The sequence below is a fragment of the Crinia signifera genome, chromosome 7 (genome assembly GCF_055691185.1).
Source record: "Crinia signifera chromosome 7, ASM5569118v1, whole genome shotgun sequence".
In the NCBI taxonomy this organism is placed as follows: domain Eukaryota; kingdom Metazoa; phylum Chordata; class Amphibia; order Anura; family Myobatrachidae; genus Crinia; species Crinia signifera.
Genome location: NC_139223.1, coordinates 30697973 through 30713596, shown reverse-complemented (window position 1 = coordinate 30713596; position 15624 = coordinate 30697973).

The following is a 15624-nucleotide window of genomic DNA, read 5'->3' as shown; positions in this document are numbered from 1 at the left end:
CTCCTCCCCAAAGATGATTAATTTTGATTTGCTTTCATTATTTTTAATAATTAATGTTGTATTGTTTACAGTTCTTATATTCTTATTGTTATCATTATGTATTTTAATCAATGTGCTTCTTTAATCTATTTATTACAGAAAATTACAGTTATTCGTTAACACATGTCGTCATTACGGTGTCAGCTGTATGATATTGCAGGTGTGAATGTGTTCCTAAAACACCACCACTATCCACGCCACCCCGAAGTGTGGTGAGGGGCGGCGGAATGCGTCCTCTGACCTTTTCATACCCCCACTATCCACGTCGGCATGGAGGTGATTTTATAAAGTGTGGTGAGCGCAGCGAGCCACAGAGCCTGAAGCGTGGCGAGGGGACGCTGAATACATGTAAAGCCACTCTTTATAAAATCAACTCCACACCGATGTGGATAGTGGGGGTATGAAAATGTCAGAGGACGCGTTCTGCCGCCGCTCGCCATGCTTTGGGGTGTCGTCGATACTGGAGGCGACCCTACACAATGGCATAGGTGCTTTCAATTGTAAGCACCCATGACATGTCATACGGGTGCTTCTACAATGAAATAATGCATTGCATCACATTGGATCGCACCCAGTGTATGGTGCGGTGCGATCCTATGCGATATTTCATTGTATAAGCACTCCTGTGCACTTAATTTGGACATTGCATCGCACAGCACTATACACGCTGTGCGATCCGATGCGATTTCACTACGGAGAATAGCCCAGTGCGCTAAATGTGTACTGGGCGCCGTGAAAAGAAACAAGTTCCAAACATTTATACTAATCCTATTATATACCAGCAGCCCATACATTTTTAAATATATTTAAAATATAATTTAAATTGAGGCAGACATCATCTACCTGCCCAACTCTCATTTACTCCAAGTGGATGGTCCACTGCTTCTCACAATCATGTTACAGTATGGACAATCATCTGCCTATTTTATGATCAATGATACCTCTAGAATAAATATTTCACACTACAGCATATGTCTTCCAATAATGCAGTTCAGTAACAAATCTGTGTCCGGAGTATTCTCTTGTTATGCATGAAGCTGAAAGATTCCGGAATGTGACCTTTCTCTAGAGCACGCAGTTATCTCAGAGCCTTGGAAATGACTGTCCGACAGGGTCTCTTTCAAACAGGTTTATTCACACAAACTCCTTAGCTCGTTGGTCATATACTTATACCATGAAACACAAATGATTCCTCCCCCTTATCATTACCAAATACATACATGTTTACATGCGACACTCCCCTAGTGTGGAGTTACAAAGTCTATAACTGGTTTGAGTAATTTTACTATGCCATCTCCGATGACATGGAAGAGTGTATTTCCCCATATGGGTATCATTAGTAACTTTGACTTATTTACAGAACCTGAAACTCAGAAGGAATATATTTTAACCCATTCAGCTTCCTGTACACAAGATAATTATAATGCTAGTACATATGGGTCTTTATAATACTCTGTACTGACAAGAATTATGCTATGGTATAAGTAATATAATGTTGAGTAAGATAAACTCTATCATTTACTCCCTCCTTTTTATAATAATTAAACATTACAATTGAGATTACATTGTTTACATACAGTAGTAAACAAAGTCAAAAATACAAAAAAATTATTATAAATATAAGAAAACTCATAGTGGTCGGACATCTTACAATTCAAACTGCCTATACTATGCTAAGGATTAGTCACATCAGATGGTTCTAGTAAGTTATAGCCCTGAGAACAAGGTAGCTTCTCCCTGTCGTCAGAGAGCAATTGGCTGTTCGCTCACATCCATCGGAATAGACTGATTCTCTGCTTTCTGTGTCCTTCCAGATATGAGTTTTTTGAACTTGGTTGTAGTTGCTGCAGACTGACACTGTTTTAGACAAATAGAGAAAACACACATCAATACCTTGAAAGCAATATAAGCAAGTATACATAGTCCTATAATTTTTAGGCCAAACATGAGAATTCCCATAACCCATCCACCGATTCCTGAAAACCATGTAGATGGATTTAGAAAAGACAGCCAGCCCCAATCACCATCTAGAGTGTCAGGTGTATTATGCTTAGTGGCATAGATCCTTTTTTCTTCTTCTATCTCTCGTACATGTTTTTCTATTGTCTCTTGTGCATTGTCAGTCTCATTAGTAATGAATGTACAACACAATATTCCTGTCTGGGTATATAAGGTCATACAATAACCTCCTGTCTGTGCCGTTAAGTGATCCAGAACTAATCTGTGTTGTAACTGTTCTTTTTTTACCTCTTGAATTTCTCTACCTACATATCTAAAGGTGTTATCATATATCTCAGTAATGTTATCTAATAACATTGCAAGTGATTCAACTCTATAATATGATTTTGAGCCAAATAAATCCAAAAATCCCATTCTCTCATGCCAGGGTGTGTAGATTAGCTTTCTTGCCTTTTTTCCTGCTTCCTTTATTTCCCTTCTGTCCCTGTGTATGGGATTATACTTCCTTACTTGGCCTTCTTGGCCTTTGATTATATTTTTTAGATCTTCATGATTTATTACTTGTGCTGCAGGTACTATGCGTCCTAGGGTGCAATTCCCATAGTCGCCATAAACAAGCCACTTGTAGGCGTATTTCCCACATAAATAATATAGATTCTTTGGGAGAATTGGAGGTATGTTGTCCCACATTCTCCTTAAGGTTTCCAATCCTCTTTCTGTTGTTAGACTATCAATTACAAACTCGTTGGAATTGCTTCCTGTATCATTCAAAAAGTCAGGGAATCCTGGCCCTGGCCATACTCCAACATTTATCATTCTCCTTTGCACAGGGTCCCTCTGAGTTGGTGCTGAAAATACTTGAAATGGAGGTACTCCTGGTGTGGGATTATAAGGGATAGAACCAACTCGGAAAGGAGCCTTTGTGCAAGGGTAAAATGTTCCCAGGTAGGTGTTTGATGGGAGATATGTTTCACCATGATCGAGTATGGTTTCACTTTTTCTTTTCTTAAAATCAATGCAAAAAGATACATTTGGGGTAACTAGGTGTGCTAGCAACTTAGGTGGTGTCTTGCGTAAGTATTGGTTTACTGATGCTTTGAATGGGACATCATCTGTACGGTTATCATAAAATTCTGTCCATTCATCAAATGTGATGGGGACGAATGTCCACTCTCCTCCCCCTCCTGAAGTAGGACCATGTGAACAGATCCAACAATTCGTAGTATTAAGGGCATTCCCTACCAAATTATGCAATTGCAACAACATGTTTTGGTTTTCTCCAGTAGGGGCCTTACACCATTCTATGCATGTTTCCTCAGGTGGCTGTCCACAATACTCACAAATACACCTTGTAATGAGTGGTGAATTCCTACATTCATGGTTAGGGTTTACTACTTCCCTTTTTCTCACATAATGTGGTTTGGGATAGACTATAGAGGTAACTTGTACTGTACTGTTGTTATTAACATAATCTGGTGCCTCTAGTATTGTACATAACCATATTATTGCAACTATTGTGGTTGCCAAACACAGAATGCATCCCCATAAACTTTTATCGGGTTTGGGCCCCAATAACATCTCAGCAAACTGCATCTTCAAACTTAACTTGTAATCGTTTACAATGGGAGGCATGAATCCATGTGTCCCTCCCCTGTAGCTTTACTGATGTTGGTGTAGTCAGTAGGACCTGAAATGGACCATCATATCTGGGCTCAAGCGATTTTCGTACGTGTCTTTTGAGATACACCCAATCTCCTGGCTGGAGATGATGCGGATTGTTTTCTGCTGTAGAATCTGGAAGTGAAGCATAAGCTGCAACATGAAGTTCAGTTAGTCTTTTAGTTAGTTCTTTTACATAACAGGTTAGATCTGCATGTTTATGCACAAGTTCTTGTGGGTAGTAACATCCTATCCTAGGTATGCTACCAAATAGGACCTCATATGGAGAGTATCCTGACTTTTTATGAGGAATGGTCCTCATACTAAAAAGTGCTAGAGGTAAACATTCTACCCATGTTTTACCTGTGTCCTTCATTGCCTTCATAATCTTGGACTTCAAAGTATAATTCGTTCTCTCCACCAAGCCAGAGGCCTCAGGCCTGTGAGCCGAGTGGAAAGCCTGTTGTATACCCAAATCCTGCATTATGTGTCTCATTACTTCACCTGTAAAGTGTGTCCCCCTATCTGACTCAATGACATCTGGGACACCATATCTACAGACAATTTCTGAGAGGATTTTCTTAGCTGTATTCCTTGCTGTGGCCTTTGCTACAGCGAAAGCCTCAACCCATTTTGATAGAATGTCCACTATTACAAGTGCATATTCATACACTCCACACTTGGGCATCTGAATGTAGTCAATCTGCAGTCTCTGAAAAGGAGCTGTTGCTTTTGGTATTGCCCCTTGTGGAGTTTTTACTCTTATCCCTGGATTGCTTGTTCCACAGATCCAGCATGCTTGTGTATGAAGTGTTGCTGCTGATTGGAATCCTGGAGCAATCCATCTCTCTTTAGTAATGGCAGTCATTTGATCTTTCCCAAGGTGGGTCTGTCCATGAGTGACTTGGCACATGGCTGGGTATAGTACTCTGGGTAGACATAACAGTTCATCTTTTTTCCAGAGCTCTGTTTCTTCATCTTTTGCTGCACCTTTTCTTTGCCATTCTGCTTTTTCCACTGGACCTGCTTGGTCTTGGAACTTCTTTAATTGCTGCATATCTGCCATGTGTTGTGGTTCTTCCGTTTCCGTCACGACCATGTAATGTCTTCCTTCTACTGGCTGGGCTTTTGCTGCTCTCTTAGCTTCTGCATCTGCAAGATTGTTTCCTCTTGTTTCTTTTGTTTGATTCTTTGTGTGTGCTTGAATCTTGATGATGGCAACTTTGTGTGGCTTCATTAATGCTTGAAAAAGTTTTTTAATGAGGTCAGCGTGCTGTATCTGTTTACCTGTAACTGTTTTAAAGTCTCTGCTTTTCCAGATCAAACCATAGTCCATTGTCACTCCCCAGCTGTATCTGGAATCTGTATAAATGTTCGCTGTTGTATGCTCTGCGTGCTCCAATGCTTTAGTAAGGGCGACAAGTTCAGCTGCTTGTGCTGATAAGTGTGCTGGTAGGGCTCCAGAAGTTACTACTTCAGTGTCAGTAGTGACGGCATATCCAGTGTAGGGCTTGCCATCTTCATAGTATCTGGACCCATCAACATATAGTTCGTAATGAGCATTGGGTATGGGCATATCTTGGACGTGTGGCAATGTCTGGGTTTCTTGTTCCATCAAAGCAAGACAGTCATGGGAAAAATTTTGAGTATTAGTATTTTCCTTTTCTTCCTCACTTTCAGCTTCTGTATCGACTTCCATTCTCTGGGCTGTTGTAGATGATACTGTGCTGACAGAAGGCGATTGTCCCCTTATTCTCCCTCCTTTTGAACATTGATGTTCATACTCCTTTTGTTCCGGCAACAGAGCTGGTAAGAGTGTGGCAGGATTGAGGGTAGTGCACCTCTTGATTGTCACGTTGGTTGCACTCAATAGGGACACTTCGTACTTGGTGAGTCTTGCTGCTGAAAGGTGTTTGGTTCTTGCTTGTTGTAGGATTTCTGTAACGGCATGTGGTACTTGTATAGTTAGTTCATGATTAAGAACAATGTCTGTGCACTTGTCCTTCAATACAGCAGCCGCTGCAACAGCTTTAATACAAGTAGGTGATCCTTGGATGATATTGTCAAGCCTGCTGGAATAGTAAGCAAGAGGTCTTTGTTTTGCTCCGTGGATCTGTGTTAACACTTCCAAAGCATGTCCTCTTTCCTCATGACAATATAAGGTGAAAAGTTTAGAATAGTCTGGTAGGCCTAAAGCAGGTGAAGAAGCAATGGCCAACTTTAGTTGCTGAATTGCTTGAGCCATGTCTTCATCTGTTGGATGTGGACCCTCTGTTTTGATGGCATTGTATAATGTCTGCATGTAAACTGATGCATGAGGTATCCAGTCTCTGCAATAGCCCACCAGGCCCAGGAATGACCTGACTTGTTTCACAGTCTTTGGTACTTTGGTTTGCAGTATTAGCTGCTTTCTGTCTTCTGTCAGGTGTTTGATGCCTTGAGAGATACAATGTCCAAGAAAGATGACTTTTTGCTTACAGAGCTGTAGTTTTTCTTTTGAAGCTCTGCAGTCTTGTTCTTCCAGGAACTTGAGCAGGGACACTGTTTCTTGTTGGCATTTGTCTTGAGTTGTAGTAGTTAACAAGAGGTCATCGACATACTGGATAAGCTGAGTCTCTTCTGAGAAAAAGGGTCTCCAAGCCTGGAGAACCAGTGACATGGCTTCAGAGTAGTCACTGGGACTATTAGCAGCCCCCTGGGGTAATCGTGTCCAGCAGTATTGTTTGCCATCATGTGTAAAAGCTAACAGTTCTTGAGAGTCTTTAGTGATAGGCACCGAAAAATAAGCATTCGCCAGATCGATCACCGTAAACCAGGCCCCTGATGGTGGGATCTGATTCAGCAAGGTGTGTGGATTAGGCACAATGGGACAATTAATTAACAGTCTCTTGTTGACCTCCCTAAGGTCATGAACCATTCTGTATTGGGTCTCTTCGGAACCGGTGACATTCCTTTTTTTCACAGGAAACAACGGCGTTGACCATGGGGATCTACATTGAACAAGGATGCCGGACTGTAGATAAGCTTGCAGTTGCTTGGTGATGGCGGCTCTTTGATCAGGATTCAGTGGATATTGCTTTACAGTTACTGGTACTGTTCCTGGCTTTAGTTGCAGTTGGACAGGTTGCACGTTCAGCTTGCCAGTGTCCATCTTCCCCTTAGACCACAGCTTGTCCGGTACTTGGGATGTGATCCAATCTGGGAGGATAACTTCAGCAGAATCTGTAATAGATGACTGGGAGAGAAAAACATACACAGCGGCCTCTATTTGAGGTAGTGAGTCTTTGGGTATATTGGATTTGTATTTGATGCCAGTCTCTGTATATTCAATTGATGCTTGCATTAGTTGCAGAATGTCAGCTCCCAACAAGTTTACTGGACATGTAGATGAAGTAAGAAATTCAATAGGTATTGGTGTGCATTCATCATTGACAAGTAAAGAGGTTGGCTTACTTTTCCTAAGTGGGAGCGGCTGTCCACCCAACCCTGTACCTTGTATGGTGTTTCTGGACAGTAGCTCACTTGGAACCTCTTCTTCTCTCAGTACAGTGAGAGTGGCACCTGTATCAATTAGACATTCAAGTTTGTGTCCTGTGGGAAGAGTGAGAGAGACAGTACCTTTTGGAGAGTTCATTTTTTCTTCAAAGTAGAATGCTGCTACACCTTTTGGAGACGGAAATTGTCATGCCTGTTTTTTGTAAGGCAAGCCATCTGTCAGATTCTTGTTTTGCAGCCATTTTTGATATTTGTGACAACTTTGTTTAAAATGTCCCAAAGATTTACAAAAATAACATCTCCTTGCCATATCATTCCCTTCAGAATCACGTTGTACTGGTCTTACCATTGATGGTTTGGTACCTGTCATCTTTGGACCGCTAGTAGGGTCTTTTTTGTTCCAGGGTTGAACGACATTAACCTGAACAATTGGTGTTTTATTGCTCTTCTTCTCCTTTCTCTCTCTCTCCGTATCTTCCAGGCCTTCCAGAATCTGTAAGATTGCACTTATATCCATAAAGTTAACTTCAGGTCGTATAATAAGCAATTGGGCTCTCAATTCAGGATGAAGCCCATACAAAAACTTAGTTTTAAACAGTCTTTCATTGGCTGGATTGTCAAGTGGGTAACCTTCATTCTCTTGTCTAGTAACGACTTTATCATGATACTCTTTTACTGACATTTGCTTTTGTTGTATGTCCGGCTGTGCTGGCGCCTGAGCTGCCAATCTATGACATCTGTGAGTTACCCTGTCTCCCAACTGCACCCCACTCTCTGTTGTGTATTTATTTTGTGGTATATCCACTATGGCTGGTAACCCAGGGTGGAGGGGATCAATGGCAACATTTGGTAAGGTCTGTATTATATTCCATTCCCCTGTACCTGCGGTTGCTCTTACAACCTGTTCTAAATCTACCCAACATGGTCTGTGTATGATAATAGCTTGTCTGACTTTTTTATCATACTCTAATGAGTTCTTTCTTATATCAGGTAAATCATTTACAACTTTCATTTGATCAGATGCAAACCATGGGATATAGTTCTGTCTCTCAACTAATTGCTGTACCTGGTGGCCTGCTGCATCTGTGATCATTTGAGGGTGATAGGTAACTCTAACGGGGTACATAGAAGGATCTGATTGTGATGCTGACACACTACTGCGTGGAAGACTATATATTTGGACTGGGTACTGTCCAGGCCTGTCACTAGGAACTGGATTGCCATAGAATTCTGTTTGCTTGCGTGTCCTAGCCTCAGATAAACCTTCTCTGGGTGGACTTTGATTGTAATCTTTTAGTCTTATTACAGATCTTACTTCTGGGTCACATGGTAAAACCTCTGACCCCACCCAATTTCCACAATTTGGACATTTTGCATCTCCTTCTGGTATACAAAACACACATATTGGACACTTCCTTTGTGGGTAATAATTTCCAATTTTAAGGGATTGTAATTCTGAGGTTGGGTACAGTTCTTCAGTTCCCATGCCTGACCTGGGTATACCAGTAGTACTTCTCCCCACTGTTGTGATTGCAGTTGTGGTGCCCCCTGCTGTGAGCACATCTAATTGTTCTATGTTCTGTCCCCCAACTGCCTCGGGTTGTTCAATTACCTGTGGCAGTTGGTGTACAAGTGGTGCATTATCTACCTGATTATCTGCTTGTAGTGGTGCATTAGGTCTTGGCAAGTGGTATGGTGGTGGACTTTCAAATGACAACTCCTGTTTCTGTTTCTTTTCATCTTCTATTTCTTGTGAAACTGTAAGCCATATATTAACTGTATCAATAAGATTATGTTTCTGTAACCAATGTGCGTTTGTCACTTGGAATCGCCTCCAAGCGTCAGGATCTAATGTCCCTGTTTTTGGAAAATTAGCCCTTTGTAAGATTAAACCGATTGACTTGATCGATTTTCTTCCTTCTCGTAATGCCACAACCTGCAGTGGAGATTGCTCCATACCCTTAGTACTGTTCCCTCCCATAGGTCAATTACCTCCTGTGGGTGTGGCCTTTATCCACTTGCGGGAAGCAGTGTATAATGTTGCGCAAATGAGAAAACCTGTGCACTTATTGGTTGAGGTTTAATATATAAATGCGGCCTTCAGTTCCCTGTTTTTAATTTAAGCCAAAAGAAATCATAACCACTTATCAGGACAATAATATGATACCACTTTTATAACCTGGGTAGACACCCTATTCCGAATACTTTAAAAAATGAAAACAGTGCGTGTTGTATCCTTAATGCCAAAATACTTATGTGTTTTCTTTCTGTTTAAGTACTTCCTTTACACTGCTTATAACTATTGCTGAAGTGTGGGTTTGTATGGTTACTTTAGCAAAGCCCACAAAATGTCACTTGTGTGTGTGTGTGTGTGTGTGTGTGTGTGTGTGTGTGTGTGTGTGTGTGTGTCAGTTCAGAGAAAACAATTTGGGTAATGTTCTCCAATTAAATGCTGAAGGATTCTTGCTTCAAATATAACACCCAACTCTTAAAGTCTAATCTGAGCTTATCAGGCTAAATTCTTCCACTTATCAATTTAAAATGTATTACTGCAAGCTATTCTGTTATATGCACCTTACGCTTGCTGCTGTTTAAATGACAATTAGACAGACGATCAGTCACTCACACCCCAACATATACGTAAACACTTCTAGTTTTATAAGGGCTGTATACTAATTGGTTCAAAATGGCTTCCAGGGGCATTCTTTGAAATAAGGCAGGTCCAGCCTATCACAGCATATTCCAATAAAAAGTCTTAGAAGCTTTTTGAACTTTATTCACACCTTATAACTTATTTGTGTTTACAAGACAAACAACAAAAACGCTTTTAGAGCACTTTGTCCGGCGTTAACCAGAAGTAATACCGGACTCAGATCGCTCCACTTACAAGCCTCGTTAAGATGGCCAATTCATACAACATGAAACATGTGCATACAAAATTCTGACAAAACAAACAAAAAAACTCAAAAAAAAAAATAATAAAATAAATAAATAAAAAATTAAAAATGAATAAAAAATAATAAATAAATAAAAATAAATTAAAAAACAAAAAACAAAAAACAACACAACTTATGCAGTCATATCCAAAGCTGTGCGATATCCAAATGCTCTATATATGGGTTTTTTATATGAGGTTTGCAAGAAAAATGCAAGTGTATATTTATGCTCTGCCTTTTAAAACAGGGATTCTGAGAGAGTAAAATATATACATATATTTATATATATATATTTTTTTAAAAGAGATTCCACTCACCTCAGATCCCTCTGTAAATAGCAGACACAAATGTACGCATTCTTTCTTGCTTCTGTCATCGAGGACGAGCCCACACTGAAAGATTCCGGAATGTGACCTTTCTCTAGAGCACGCAGTTATCTCAGAGCCTTGGAAATGACTGTCCGACAGGGTCTCTTTCAAACAGGTTTATTCACACAAACTCCTTAGCTCATTGGTCATATACTTATACCATGAAACACAAATGATTCCTCCCCCTTATGGGAGGGGATATTACCAAATACATACATGTTTACATGCGACACTCCCCTAGTGTGGAGTTACAAAGTCTATAACTGGTTTGAGTAATTTTACTATGCCATCTCCGATGACATGGAAGAGTGTATTTCCCCATATGGGTATCATTAGTAACTTTGACTTATTTACAGAACCTGAAACTCAGAAGGAATATATTTTAACCCATTCAGCTTCCTGTACACAAGATAATTATAATGCTAGTACATATGGGTCTTTATAATACTCTGTACTGACAAGAATTATGCTATGGTATAAGTAATATAATGTTGAGTAAGATAAACTCTATCAAAGCCCAACCACTGCTAGATTCACATCCATTCATGCTCATGCAGATTGGCACCTAGATGGCCTGAACCAGGAATTATAAAAGGTGGAAAAACCATTATGGGTACTGGAGACTCAGGCTCTAGTGCAGCCACAAAGATGAGTAGGGAATTATTTTGCTATGACTTGCGTGTATGGATTACAACACTGTACAACCAAAAGTCATTTAATTACAGATAGTGGATATTTTCAAATGCAATTTAATATTTAATACTATATCATATTTTTTTCTTGGACTGAAGTTGCTGTTTCCCTTCCAGATTTTAAATAGTTTATATACAGTATACAATATTAGTAAATAGACCAAGCATTTGCTGTGCAACCTTAGCATCCTCCTCTTCCTCCTTCCCACCCTCTGACATCCCATCCCATTTAAATGGTTTTCTATGGAACAAACTCAGCAGCTACAGATAGCTATTTAAATGCCAAGTAGCCCAAATGAGAAGGAGAAGATCTCCTCTGAAAATGCAAGGGGATAAAGCGGCAGAAACAGATACATGAGAGGAGACAGCACCAGTGAAAGACCATCTTATGACTGTATGATCCCATGTGACTATGGCAGGTAAGTGGCTCCTAAACATCCATAATAAACCATATCAGCAAGGACTATGAGAAGGCCAGGTGTCTATGATCAAGGACATAGAGTGAAAACTATTAATAGAATTATTTAACAGTAGTCATTCCAGAGGGCTGGAAAAGTGAAAATGTAGTCTCATTGCACAAAAGTGGAAACATGGAAGAGTAAAGTGCATCAGTGTTTGTGAAAACTCTCTTAAAAGAAACTTCTGAAACAACTAAAATGCAGCAATTTACAGGATCCCAAACAGCATGGATTTACTGTGGGGAGAACTTAGTAAACAAACATTAAGAACATAGTGGCATATGGGAGCAGAGAAGCTTAAAGAAAGCTGTGCTGTGGGAACATGCTGGTAGCAATCCTACCATTTAATAACCATGTTAACCACAGGAACTACAATACATTAGTTATTGTAAATGTTATCTCTGTCTAGGTATAGTTTTATATCTAAAAGGAAAGAACTTTAGAACAGTACAGCAATTCTGTGACAATTCTGGGATTATGACTGTGGAAAGTGCTTAGTGGTGTAGTGTTTTGGGTGCTTTAATGATGGTCTACACGCAGCTCTTGAAGTAAATGAAGCAAATTGGAGCTTTGCTGACAGCATTTATGAAAAACAATAGTCCCTAGCACTCATCTATGGCACCAGCTCACTACTTAACCCTACTCTGCATGAAAAGTCTCAGATAAAGTCTCAGTCCCGTTTCTCACAGGTATGGCTTCTTAATATTCCCAAAGTCCTGACTCCCTCTTGCCTGATTATGCATGGCCTCCACATACACAAGCTCTACTGGCCTGGCTTCTTCTCTGTAACATAAGCACAGTACAGAGATTTTTGGTCTTCCCTTTCTCTTGTAGATTTAGGCATGGTCTCCTAATCCCCAATGTCCTCCTTGGTCACTGAGCTTTTTCAATGCCCATCGTCACACCTTGGACTGTTTCCATAGGCAGCCTAATTGGAATCTGTGAGAAAACCCCTATTATTCGGGAAGGTGGTTACCCTCGGTGGGATTAAAATCACTTGGGCAGACAAGACTATATAAAAAATAAGTCTTTATTATGACAGCGCAACAGAAAAAGATGTTCACATGGTACAGGATAATTTATAGCATAGATCCTCCTGCAGTCAGCACCCTGAAATAGCAATCTCCGTAACCTGCAGCCTTACCACTACCATAGGCGTGCACAGTCTATTTCCTTAGGGGGTGCACCATTGGAATGGCATGTCCATTACAGCCTACTGGGTGTGTCCATCACAGCCTACTGGGTGTGTACATCACAGCCTACTGGGTGTGTCCATCACAGCCTACTTGACAACAATGCAAACAAAATAGAAGGTCACTTATTTATGTATACTGTATGCACTTCAGAATGAATCATTCCCCGCACACATACTAGAAGCAGGTACAGAGATTTACACTGTAATGCCCATTCCACATAATGCCACACACTGTAATGCCCATTAAACATAATGCCACACACCATAATGCCCATCACACATAATGCCACACACAGTAATGCCCATTCCACATAATGCCACACACCTTTATGCCCATTACACATGGCAGGGTTTGACAATTTTTTGCAAAATGGGGACAACACTGACAGTGTGCCAAAAATTTACACCATAATGCCTATTACATGTCACACACCGATTGCATGGTATACCACATGCCATAATGCCCCTTACACATTATGCTACACACTGTAATGCCCAATACACATGATACCAAACACTGTAATGCCCATTACACATTATGCCACACACTGTAATGCCCATTGCACCACACACCATAATGCCCATTACGTTACACACCATAATGCTCATTACACATTACTCCTCATGCTGTGATGCCCCTTATACATTACGCCTCAGATCATGATGCCCATTGCGCCTCACATCATGATGCCCATTGCGCCTCACATCATGATGCCCATTACGCCTAACACCGTGATGCCCATTATGCCTCACATCGTGATGCCAATTACACATTATGCCACACACTGTGATGCCCATTATACATTATGCCCCATGCCTTAATGCTCATTACATATTATACCACACACCGTAATGGCTATTACATATGATGCCCCATAAGTATCACTCACCTACACGTAAATTTTTAGGGGTTTAATGCTTGATGCCAGGGCTTTCGTGCTTGATGCTAAGGCCTTCATGCTCGATGCCATAGGAGATTACATGCTCAGAGGACTCAGGAGGACTCTGGGACAGCACACACAGGGCTGGAGCCTGGATCATAGTATCACTGCACTTGCCATTGACTTACTGGAGAAGCGGATTGGGACTGGCTGGACATGTAAATTTAAATGGCTCAGTTGCAGCCCGAGCCTCCTTCAGTAGCTTCTGTGCACAGAGGCGTAGGGAGGGCGGAGCCGGTGGAGCACAAGCTCCAGGCGCAGATAAATCATATGGCGCCGGAGCCGTGCACCACAATGGCATCCCTGCCCTCCCTTTGTGCAGTAAGCCTGTAACTAGGGGAGAGCTGCGGCAGAAGTGGACCTGCTGCCGCTCTGTGCTGGCGGCGGCAGCAGGGAGAAAGAGAGAGAGGAGTGTACTGCTGCCCATAGCCTCCCAAGTGCAGAGGGATAGCTGGCAGCTCAGATCGGCTCTGATTGTGTGGCCGCTTGCTGCTGAGAGCGTCGCTGCGGCTGCGGGGGATGACACACGCGGTGCCGTATTTAACATACCCAGCCAGTGGGTCCCTGAGGATTGCTGCTGAGTCTAGAAGCAGCAGCTCCTCCTCCCATGGACCATTGAGGGACTTGAGGAGTCTGACTCCGTGAAGTCTGTGTCGGTTACCTCCCTACCCTGCTGCCCCAGCAAAAAGTAAGCAGTTTTTTTTTTTTTTAAATAACATATAGTCTCTTGAACAGGCATCTGTGCTAACAGTATAATATAGAATATATATATATATATATATATATATATATATATATATATAGATAGATAGAGAGAGAGAGAGAGAGAGAGAGAGAGAGAGAGAGAGAGAGAGAGAGAGAGAGAGAGAGAGAGAGCTATATACTGTAAATATATCTAATATATATATATATATATATATATATATATTATAAACACAGCCATAGAAAGCACTATTCAGTAGTACAAAACATCCTACCTTTACATAGACATACATGCAAGTGCTTCCTGCACAACGCACATGCCAGCCACACAATGTCATGGCATCACCACATCCTCACGTCACCCAGCCCCCGGGTATCACCATAGTGATGAAACTAACAAAACATATGTTTCATCACTATGGCAGTGAGGAGTGAGGATGTGCAGCCGACACGTGCGGTGTGCAGGGAGCACATGCATGTATGACTGTGTAAAGGTTGCCTGTACAACATGTGTGTATAAGTGTGCCCCCTGGTCTACCGTCCCTGTACAACATTTGTATGTGTTAGTGTGCCCCCCAGTATATGTGTGTGTGTGTGTGTCAGCGTGCCGTAGTGTGGGAGGATGTAGCGGACCCCTCACACTAGGGTGGTGGTGGTGGTGGCCATGCGAGAACCTGCGGGGGGGGGGCGCAAAACATGCCCTTGCTCCGGGCACCGTGGCACCTAGCTACACCGCTGTCTGTGCATGCGCCAGCGCTCTCACAGTGATAGTCTGAGCAGAGGACCAAAAGAGAAAAAAACAGGAGAGATAGAAAGCAGGGAAGAGAGGGGGGAGGAGAGAGAGAGACAGGAGGTTAGAGACAAGTGAGACAGCTAAGTCCCCCTCCCCCACTGTGTACCTCACTAAGTCCCCCATCCCCCACTGTGTGCCACACTAACCCACCTCCCCCACAAAGTCCCCCCTCCCTCACTGTGTACCTCACTAAGTCCCCCTTCCCTCACTATGTACCTCGCTAAGCCCCTCTGTCCCACTGTGTACCTCACTAAGGCCCTTATTCTGATCGGTGCGGATATTTCCGAATTCTTACGGTGCGGTCCGCACGCCACGCTGTTCGGCGGCGTGCGGCCTTCGTCCGTAGAAACGCCCACGTGTCCTCCGCATTCGGACGGACTCACTCTT